The sequence below is a fragment of the Macrotis lagotis genome, chromosome 2 (genome assembly GCF_037893015.1).
Source record: "Macrotis lagotis isolate mMagLag1 chromosome 2, bilby.v1.9.chrom.fasta, whole genome shotgun sequence".
Classification (NCBI taxonomy): Eukaryota; Metazoa; Chordata; class Mammalia; order Peramelemorphia; family Peramelidae; genus Macrotis; species Macrotis lagotis.
In genome coordinates this window covers 7,648,303-7,658,459 of record NC_133659.1, presented here as the reverse complement: position 1 = coordinate 7,658,459, position 10,157 = coordinate 7,648,303, and the positions used below count along the sequence as shown (strand labels likewise).

General features: G+C 49.9%; 2 pseudogenes; both read right to left on the bottom strand.

Moving 5' to 3' along the window:
- Window positions 1-328: 328 nt before the first annotated feature.
- Window positions 329-1,743, bottom strand: LOC141511056 (glucose-6-phosphate exchanger SLC37A1-like; annotated as a pseudogene).
- A 42-nt stretch (window positions 1,744-1,785) lies between these two features.
- Window positions 1,786-2,835, bottom strand: LOC141511048 (glucose-6-phosphate exchanger SLC37A1-like; annotated as a pseudogene).
- Between the last annotated feature and the right edge of the window lie 7,322 nt (window positions 2,836-10,157).

Sequence of the window (10,157 nt, the reverse complement as noted above, 5' to 3'; positions counted from 1 at the left end):
GCCTCGACCCCGATGGTCCGCAGTCTGGGTCCAAGCCCCGGGGGGAGAGACCCTTGGGTGACACTGGACTTGGAGCCATGCAGTCCCCCAAACCCTGCTCCTGCCCCTCCTAATTCTCAGGACAATAGTGCTTGGAGATCAGCAGCAGTAGTACCTTACTGACCCACCACCCAGGCAGGCCCTAGTGCCCCGGGCCCATCTCTGCCCCCCCTCTGCCTCCAGCCCCCTCTTCCTGGTGTCCTCAACTCATCCACCACTTCTACCCTCCTCTAGGAAGCTCTTTTTTCTCCCTTTTTCATAACTAACAAAATGTCATTTAATTTCATTTAATACGAATAGAACACATTTCACAGAAAAATTCTCTGGTGGAGCTGGATGGACATTGAAAACCTGACCTTGACAGGCCCAGAGGACTTCTAAAGCTGGGAACCTCCCAGAAAAATCAGTGCTGCTTCCAGGGGCTTCTCTGACTTCATTAGCCAGTTTCGTCTTCTCCCAGCCATCCAGGATGGGCTGCTTGCCTGGTCTCTGCCATTGGTGACATCATTTCATGGGGGGCAATAAGGAGAGACTCCTCTCCTGGGATGGACATGCTTTTATATCTCTGATCTCTTTGCCAGGTTGTGGCAGGGACATTGAATACAACAGACCAACACTTTGGGAAATGATGCTGCTTCTTGGGAGAGAAGAAACAGATGTGCGGGGGGAGTTCCTTCTGGCATAGTGTGCAAATGATGCCATATTTTATCACCAACAGACATGACAATGGCTCTCTCTTCAATCCATGGCCAAAGCAAATCTTGATTCTTTTCTTAAGTTATATTCACATCATTGGATTAAAAATAAAGCTGGCAAGCCCCTGGGCTCTTCTCCTCCTGCCCCTCACTGAAGTTCTCAGCAGCACCTTTCTCTCTGAGAACTGTATCATCTTCAGAGTCTGTGTTTACCAAAATAAAAAAAAAGGATGAAACAGCTGCTTTGGGATCTCTTTCAGTTATTTGTGTAAATGGATGGGAAGAAAGCACATTTTTAAACATGACATTGTTATGTTGCTCTGTCTTGAGCATTCTTTGTGGCTGGTAAGGACAGATTCTCCCCCAAATTCTTTCTGAACTGCCCAGTGTCCTTAAAGTGAAGCTGTTCTCTGGCCATGGATCCTGTGCTGCAAAGCTCCAGCTGGATAAGGCGCAGGTAGAACATAAGGTGGTGACTTCCGCTGCCATCCATATATAAAATTCATCATTTCATCCAGAGGGTGAAATCAGCCCAGCCAGGAGAGGACCTAAGGCAGCAACCACCCATGAGGAGAAGGTTTTGGAGTTCCCCTTCCAACTCAAGTCAGCAGAGACTGCAGCTGTGATCCGTGCCTAAGGACCATGGACGGGAGCTCGCCGATCAGGAGTGTAGCTACTGGGGCTTCTGGGCCCATGTTACTGACCAGAGGGATCACATAGCGCAGCAGAGCTGCTAGGAGCAGCATTAGGCCACAGGCAGGAGTCTGTTTTAACAACTCGTCAGAGCCCACAGCCATGAACCCTCCTCAGATGATTCCTCCAAACACAGTGGAGAAATCCCCAGGTTTTTGTCGTCGAAATGATCTTCACTTGTGACATAGAGGGGAGCCCAGATGGAAATGGATGTCTGACCAACAAACAAGGAGAAAACCCCAGGTATCCTCAAAGCCACCCCATTGCCTCCATTAGCACGTGGCACAGTGACACACTTTGTCACTGTAGAATCGTCTCATTTTCACATACAGATGCTGCTTTTGTTCTCTGAATCTCTTCAGTCCAGGCCCAGAGCTGATTTTGAGCTAATTCATGCTGAGGATGAACATCTGATGCCTTCAGTATGTTCAACGAGAAAAGGGACGACACCTGTGCCCATTGAAGCAATGCTGATCCCAGGTATGTCAGAAGATGCTCCCCAGCAGGTAGCTAGCCAATAGCCAGCAGGGAGAGGCCTGTGATTCTCCCCATACAGCTGGGAGAACTTCAAAGGCCCTGAATTACCTTCTCCTTCCTTGTCCAAGCCAGTTGCCAATGCAGGTCACCACACTAGTCACTGGCCTGCCCCAAGCCATTGGCTCTCTGAGTTAGGAGACAGAAACCAAAACTAGGAACATTATAGCAACAATTGAAGCCAAAAAGGCCCCACTGGCAAGCATTCCAAATGGCACCCATTCAACAGCTTTGCCACATCCCTATTGCCTAAGCACAAAGGAATGAGGAACCCAAAGCTCCCAGCAATAGCTGAGGGCTCTTTCTATGGGTGCCCAGCCCCAGAGAGTTTCCTGGTCTGCTATTTTCCCAGCAGGATCCTGGGAGGCATTGTCATGAAGAATGTTGACTTTGACCTTACCTTGAGAAGCCCTCTTAGGGAATCCCACCCTTCTAAGGACACTGACAGGTTTCCTAGAGAAGTGAGAACTTGCCTCCAAGCTACAAAGGAAGGGCCTGTACCAGGGACCTTGGGGGACTGAAGTGAGGAGGAGGGGCCGTAGGGGGAGGCCACTGTCCCACCACTGAGTCCAGAGTGGAGGGCACCACAGCCAAGGTTTCCTGCACGCTGTCCACTTCTTCATCCAGGTCATTCCTTCCCATGGGGGGTGACAAGTCTCGTGCTAAGGCTCCTGGGGGCTTCCTCTGGCCAGCCCGCTCCCTTTGCTCCCCCAGCCCATGCTTCTGCACTCGAGGGGCGTCCAATGGTTGCTCCTCTCCCATTTGCCAAAGAGTTTTCGGGGCCCCGACGGCGGGGGGGGGGCTGCCTCCTCCCGGCCCTTGTCCTTTCAGCGTCTTCCTGCAGCTGCAGCTCTCGGGGACATCGAGGCCACCGGAGCCGGCTCAGTCTGGCTGGACTCAGGGTCTTCCTGCTCTTCCCCCGCCCCCCACAATCCCCACACTCTGCCCCTGAACTGGCTCCTTAGCAAAGCCGTCCCGATTCTCCCCGGGGCTCCGCTGCACACGAAGGCCCTAGGGCGGTGGCCGCCATCCAGTGCTGGGCCGCGCTGCCTCAGTGTCCCCTGCCCTCACCACCCCCAAACGCAGGCACCCACACCAACCCCCCCAAGCCCACACGGGGGGGCAGGCTGCTGGCCCCCCAGAATCCTTCCATCCAGCAGCCCCCCCCCCCGAGACTAAGCGTCCCGGGCTCGGGAAACTCCCCTTGGCTGGGGGCGGGAAGAGCCCCCTCCACCTGCCCCTAAGACCCCCCCCCCCCATGCTGCGTCCGATCCCGAGGGGCCGTTCCCTGCTGGTCTCCTCTGACCCGCCGGGGTCACCCTCACAGTCAGGCCCCCCAGAAAGAGGGAGCCCAGGAGGGCTCCAAGGTCATGGGCGGAGAGGCGCAGATCACTGGAGGGAGAGAGGGAGCAACCTTAACTCCCGATTGGTTGGGCCGGGGCTCTGCCACCCAAGAGCCAATGTAGCGCCATGACGTCACTGGTGTCCGGGCAGAAGGAGCCGGCCCAGCTTCGGCGACCCAAAGACTACAGGTGGGAGTAAAGCCGGCCTTCAGTGCCCGCCTCTTTCTGAGGATCTGGGGCCACTCGGACCCGGGGCAGCGCCGGACCCCTCCTGCCCCCCAGCCCTCCGCAGCGGGACCCTTGCCTCCTCAGAATCGGGAAGAGGCCTTGCCCACCAGTGCAGGGAGTCCGAGGACTGAGGAGGTCTGCAGCTGGCCAGTGGGGGAGGGCTGCTGCCACCCCCATCCATCCCAGCTCTGACTCAGGGAAGTCTCGGGACCTGCCCAGGCCTGTGGGCCACCGAGGGGCCCAAGGATAAGGAGAAATCAGTCCTGGAAATGGAATCTGGAGCCAGAGGAAAGGGTCTTGTCTCCCATAAAAGGGACAGGTCTGTGGCCCAGGGGGTAGAACCCAGGGCTAAAGTCAGCAGAGCTGAGTTCAAATCCTTGGACAGACTAGCTGGGTGACCCTGGGCAGGTCGCGTCACTCGATTTGCCTGCAAAACGAGCTGGCGAAGGAAGTGGCGAACCACTCCGATTTCTTTTCTAAGAAAACCCCAAATATCTCACAGAGTCAGACACAAATCAGCTTCAAAATAAAAAAAGAAAGAACTGAATTATTAGAACACGAAGGAATGTTTCTGTTTGTGATGGGTTCTGAGTTCCCCAGCAGATGAAAGATGAATTCCTAGAGTTGCTTTTTACAGAAACACAGCCTGGGCACCTTTGGAAGCCTTAGCCTCTTGTCCCATCGACCCAAGCAGGAAAGCAGTCAGCTTCAAATGTGATGGAGATCATGTGGACAAAACTGGAAAGGGCCTTGGAGATGATCTCCTTTATTCTGCGCATGGCAAAAGTGAAGACCAATGATGCTCAGAGCTTTGTCCAAAGGCATAGAGATAGGAAGTAGAAAAACAGAATCAGCTTGACCCTATCCATGTAAATCCCAGCCTCTTGCACCCCATGTGTGTCTAGAGACAACGCTGGCCTGAAATGCCCATGAGAAATGACACTATGTGGAAAGGCAGTGAGAGGAGAATAATTCAGTTTTTTATCTGGTTCTGCTCTCAGACTATTCAGACCAAGTTCTGCCTCATCTTTCTTATTTTGATCCCAAAGGAGCCTAAAATAATTTTCCTCAAAAACAAACCAACCAATTCCTGCCATTTCTCCCTGAGCCTCCCTTCTCTGCGGTTGGACTGTCTGGTCCACCAGTTTTCTAGGAAGAATGGAGACAAGTCCTTGGATTCTTCCATTCTTTCAGGGACAGATCCCCTGTGAAAGATCAGGAAGAAGTCTCCTCAGTCCTTCTCTCCCTCAGTGGTTTGGACTCTCCTCTCTCAGAATGGTCCTTGTCCCTACCCCCCCCCCCCAAGCTGCCTCCGTTAGGCCACATCTGCAGTTCAGGCTGGGGCTCCACATTTTAGAAAGGTATAGAAAATGTGTCTGGTGGAACATGGCTAGAAGACAAGGACCGGCCTGGTGAAGGGACCAGAAAACTTGCTGTAGAGAATTGGTGGGAGGAACTGGGAATGTTTCCCCAAGGAGAGGAGCAGCCATTGAAGAGACTAGAGGGGTGTCTTCAAGTATTTCAAGGTTTGGAAACAGAGGTCAAGAATGATGATTCTTCTGTTGAGTAATATGATACTTCCAATGAATTTAAGAATCATCATTTCGTTTCTAGAAATCCTTTTGGCAGGCAGCCTCTGGGCCAGGGAGAACAATGACAGGTCCTGCATTTTCCCTGAATTGTGCTCTTCCAGGATAAGTGAAATGTATCAGGATGTAACCCCTCTTTTGCCTAAAACCCCAGATTATACAATACAATTATACTCACAGGACTCCTCCTTGGAGGGTCACGAGTAATGTCATTGTTGTAATGTCCTGCATGCTGGATGTGGCCTGGGAAGATCCCTCAAGTCCCAAATCTGAATGTTCTAAAATCCCCCTGCCCAGGTCTGATCATATAGCTAATATCTGGCTCCAGAACTGCAAGGAGAGCTCCAGGGACCAGGGCAATCCCAAGATTCACAAATTGGTTCCCTACAAAAGACATGATTGATAAAGTGCTATCTGATGCACCAGCCCTCAGCCTCTGGCCTGCTTTGTAAGGACCAGGTTAGAGATGGCATAGAAAAAGCCTGGATAATGTTAGATAAATTGTCACAGGTCAATTAAAAAAAACTCCCTTTGTTCGGATGGATTCCCAACATGAGTCTAATCTGACAGTCAATTATATTGTCACAGACTGTCAAAAACAGGGCTCAAGATTCGCCAGGTGGGCAATTCTCCCTTTCCAGAAAGAAGAGTGCATCACAGGGAAACAGAGTCAAGAGCAGCCTACTTAGCCTGTGTCCCAGGCTGTTTTCCCCAAAACCCTTTTCCAGATCAGCACTTTAGCAGTCCTGAAACCATCACACAGGCCATTCTCTATTATAGGTTTGATGACAGTTCAGACACCATCCTGGGAGTCAAAACTCAAACCAAATGATAGTGCCTGTCATTTATCCTTTAACAGCAAAAGGTGATCATTACCTGTCCTGTGTTATGTGAAGCTTTAGTATATTTAGAAAAAAATTACTCCTTCTGTGATTCATTAAAACTAGAGGAACACTATCCAGGAGAAGGAAAATCTTAGTTTAAAGACTGAGTGACTTGGCCCAAGTTTGGTTTCTTGGGTCAGTGTCGACCTCATACGTCCGCTGCTTTAGACGCACTGTATTTTCAAGGCTAGGTCACCTGTGGACTCCACAATCCAGGTGGGTGTTGCTGCCCTTTGAAGGTGTTTCAGGTGGATCCAGGCCTCCACTCCCCAGGGCCTGGCAGCATTGGAAGTGGTGAGCAAGTTTTCAAAAGGATTTCTCCTTCATGGCTACAAGTAGTGAGCTTGGAGCTGTCCTTTCCAGTGGACCTGTTGACTGGATGGGATCAAGGCAGAGTCTCACCTGGGCTTCTAAAGAATTGGACTGTGAAACAAGTTGGTAAGACTGATATTTCCTGTGGGAACCAATACAGCACGGCAGGAGGGAGTCTGTCTGTGCTTCCCATCCAGGGGTGCGGTGGCAGTGGGAGTCCTCTTACTACTTCATGGGGACTGAACTTATGAGAACCAAACAATCTGGATCTGAGACCTAGCAACGCTAAAAGAAGGGCTTTGGGCCAGGGAATACCTAGCTCCTCAGATGCAAGGATTTAAATTTCCCCTTCATTCTTTCAGCCCTTCCTACACATTGGAAGTGACAGAGGAGTTGTTGAGTAATTGGTCAGAATAAAAACAGCTTAGCCAATGAAGCTCCTGTGACATGGGGATGTCTATCATGGTGCATTGCTCTAGGAACCCTCCATAATGAAATAAGTTTTTTCTATAAGAAAGTGTTTCTGTCCCAGGGACTGCTCTCCACCCACCAAGAAAACATGCAGACCATAACAAGTCATGTTTCCAATGTGGGGCAGGTGGTACTTGGCCTTCATTCTTCTTTCAGATTTGAAAAAGGTACATGCAGAGTAATCTGTCCTGGAGCTAGCTTTAGTGGCTTGGGCTAGGTTGAGGCACATCTCCCAGGCAGTGATGGCAGCCCTGTGAGAACTCTTCCACCAGTGTTTTCCAGCCAGCTCTACCAGCTTGGTGGGTGCTCAATGACATGATGAATGAAGGTATTCCATTACAGGGAGGGGGAGATTCTTAGGGAGATCTATAAGTCCATTGGGCCAACCCATAGTCCTGAATGCTTATCCAGTTGATGTCCTCCTCTTGAGGTCTTCCCTGGTTTGTGAAAAGCATTATGTCTGAGCAGTGGCTATCTCTTCTTTGGTTAGGTTAAGAGGGTGTGCTAGGGGTGGCTAGGTGGCGTAGTGGATAAAGCACCTGCCCTGGAGTCAGGAGTACCTGGGTTCAAATCTGGTCTCAGACATTTAATAATTACCTAGCTGTGTGGCCTTGGGCAAGCCACTGAACCCCATTTGCCTTGCAAAAAAAAAAAAACTTATAAAAAGAGCGTATGCCAGATGAATTGAGCAATGAGCCTGAACTTTGGGGGACTTTTCCTTCCTGAACAATTTCCTCAGGAATTAAAGGGGTTAAAGCTCCACTTTGAGCAGCCAAGTCATTTCCATGGGCCTGAATGCTGTTTCTCCAATGTCCTTTGGAATTTCAATTACTCCAATAGATAGAAAACCTGGTTCTGATACTACCTGGGCTGTCCTGAGGAGGGGAGGAAACCGTGATGTTTCCAGGACATCCCTAAAGCATGAGCCAACCCAAGTATAGCTGGTGTCTACCACCTCAGGTTGGACCTGAGCTGAATGGGCCTCAGGTAACAAGGAAGTTGCAGCCCCTGCTGTGCTGGTGGTGATGCCAGGGCCGGCCACCAAGGCGCCTTTCTCATTTCTGAAACAGGATCCATCACAGTATCAGACCATGTCTGCTCCTTCTAGAGGAGATTCCTTCAAGTTCTCTCAGGGTCTGGGGGGAGGGGAGGAAGCAAAGCTTCCATACATATTTTACAGTCCTGATTTAAATTCTCACATTCCACCTCAGGTAGATAAGTGGCAGGACTGGGTGTGTTTACACCAACAGAACATTCTCTCTTCCTGGAGGTGAATAAATCTACAGCATCTGAAACCAGCAGACTAGAGGGAACTTGGCTAAGAGCCACATGGTCAAAAGGGGTTAAAGGACATCAGGACTTTGTCTCTAGTGGGTCAAATGGGTCAAATGAAATGGCCTGTCTAGGGGCCTCGGGGGCCAGGACTGAAGGATTAAAGCTACTGACCCCTCCAATAAAAAGGGATGGTGCTTTGGAGATGTAGCTATATTGGTCTCACTAAAATCTCCACACCTGGGATATTCCCTTGACTCCCAGAGGGAGGAGTGGAGAAGGCAGAAGGTGTTAAAGCTAAGAGATTTAAATTAGAGCCAACACCTCTTGGTCCTGTATGAGCAAGGAGATATCATGGACAGGAATCATGGGGAAATTGGGCGTGATCTATATATCCCCTCCATTTGTCACCCTCTCCTGCCAGGGCCACCTGTACCCTAATCATGCAGATGGATTGGGATTGCGGTGGGCTTCCTTCATTCCTTCCTAAGTGGGGGGGGCCCTCTGGTACCAATTTCTGCTTTCTACCTGTCAGTTTTGATAACCATGAGTCGACACAGATCTCCATACTGTGGTCTGCCATAAACAAAGTGCCGTCCCTAGCATTTGATTGACTCTAGTCTCCCTTATAGATTATATAAAGCCTCCCAAACTCCCATCCACATTCACTTGGTGGCTTTTGTGGAGTCACCGCAGCCTGCCTTGTCGTCCAGACAAGGTTCCACATGGAGATGAGAGGCTCCATATCCAGAAAAGTGTCATTCTGTCCTTGGTACATGTTCCAGCTCTATGACCATTAAAGTATCCCTCCTTTCCGAAGTGTTCAGTGATGTGTGAGTGTAGACCTGTTGTTAAGCAGGGTCAGGCCCCAGGCCTGGGACTCACCTGGGACCTACTGACTGCAGTAACACCTCAGGTAACTCCAGGAAATCCTAATGGGTCCTTTGGCTTCTGTGTTTAAACAGTAATTTCATCAGAAAAATTTAAAAAAATGCATTGTTAAACTTAGATTAGGGTATTTTGAATTCTAGGGGGTGTCTCCTACTTTTTACTTGGGCCTCAGCAAGGCTGGTTCCCAGTCGATTATCTTACCAAATTTATAGCCAGCATGGCTCAAGACTTCACCTGATTTCTGCACGAATGACATTTAGAACATTTTTCAATTTTCTCCTCAAGTCCCTACTTTTTCACTGCCTGGGCCCAATCCACACCACAGTTCCTTCCAGTGGAGCTGCCAACCTCCTGTGTCCTGGGGCAGACACTGGGCACAGAGCTGGTGTCCACTACTCTGAGGCTTGAACTGTTTTAGTGAAAATCCTGGGCAGTGGAATATTGCATCAGTGTTCCAGGTAAAGTAAAAAAAAATAAGATAGATGGAAAGGAGGCCTGAAAAGAGTCTCCCAAGGCAGTTGCTTTGAATTTCTCTCGATCTCTCCAGAGGGGAACTCTTCTTGGTCCAGGGGCTGCTTATGGACTGAGCAGCAGAGGGGAGGCCCTCCCTTGCCCTGGCCTGGAGGCCTGGTGTCCTTCATCTAAGAGATGCTTGCACACACTTGCCCTGTTGAAGGGGAGCCCAGATTGAACTCTGGTGTCTCACCTCATTTTATCTAAGTTTTTTGTTTTCAGTCCCATATTTCTGAGAAAATTTTGCTTTCTCAGCCTCTAGTGAGGGTTTATGAGTCTGCATGTTAACTCTGACCTTCTCAAGATCTGTGTCCCTATAGATGTACATCTGAAAGCCAATTCTGCCTGTATCCCACAACCTGGTTTCCCTGACTGCAGATGCAAGCTTTGACAGGTCCCTAGAGAACACACTGTAGAGACCCTCCTGAGGAAGCAGGACCTGGGCTGGTTAGTCTAGAACAGCATGCAATAGTCTCCCTTTTCACTGAATCCTTAGCAGATTTCTTAGCAGAGGGCAGACGTTGTGGGCTGGTTATAAATTAAATTGTTTTCTCCTTGTATTCTTTAGTAAATTTTTATTTATTTAAGGCAATGGAGTTAAGAGTGACCTGCAGAGGTCACACAGATAGGCAGTTATTAAGTGTCTGAGGCCACATTTCAACTCAGGTCCTCCTGACTCTAGGCCAGGGTTCT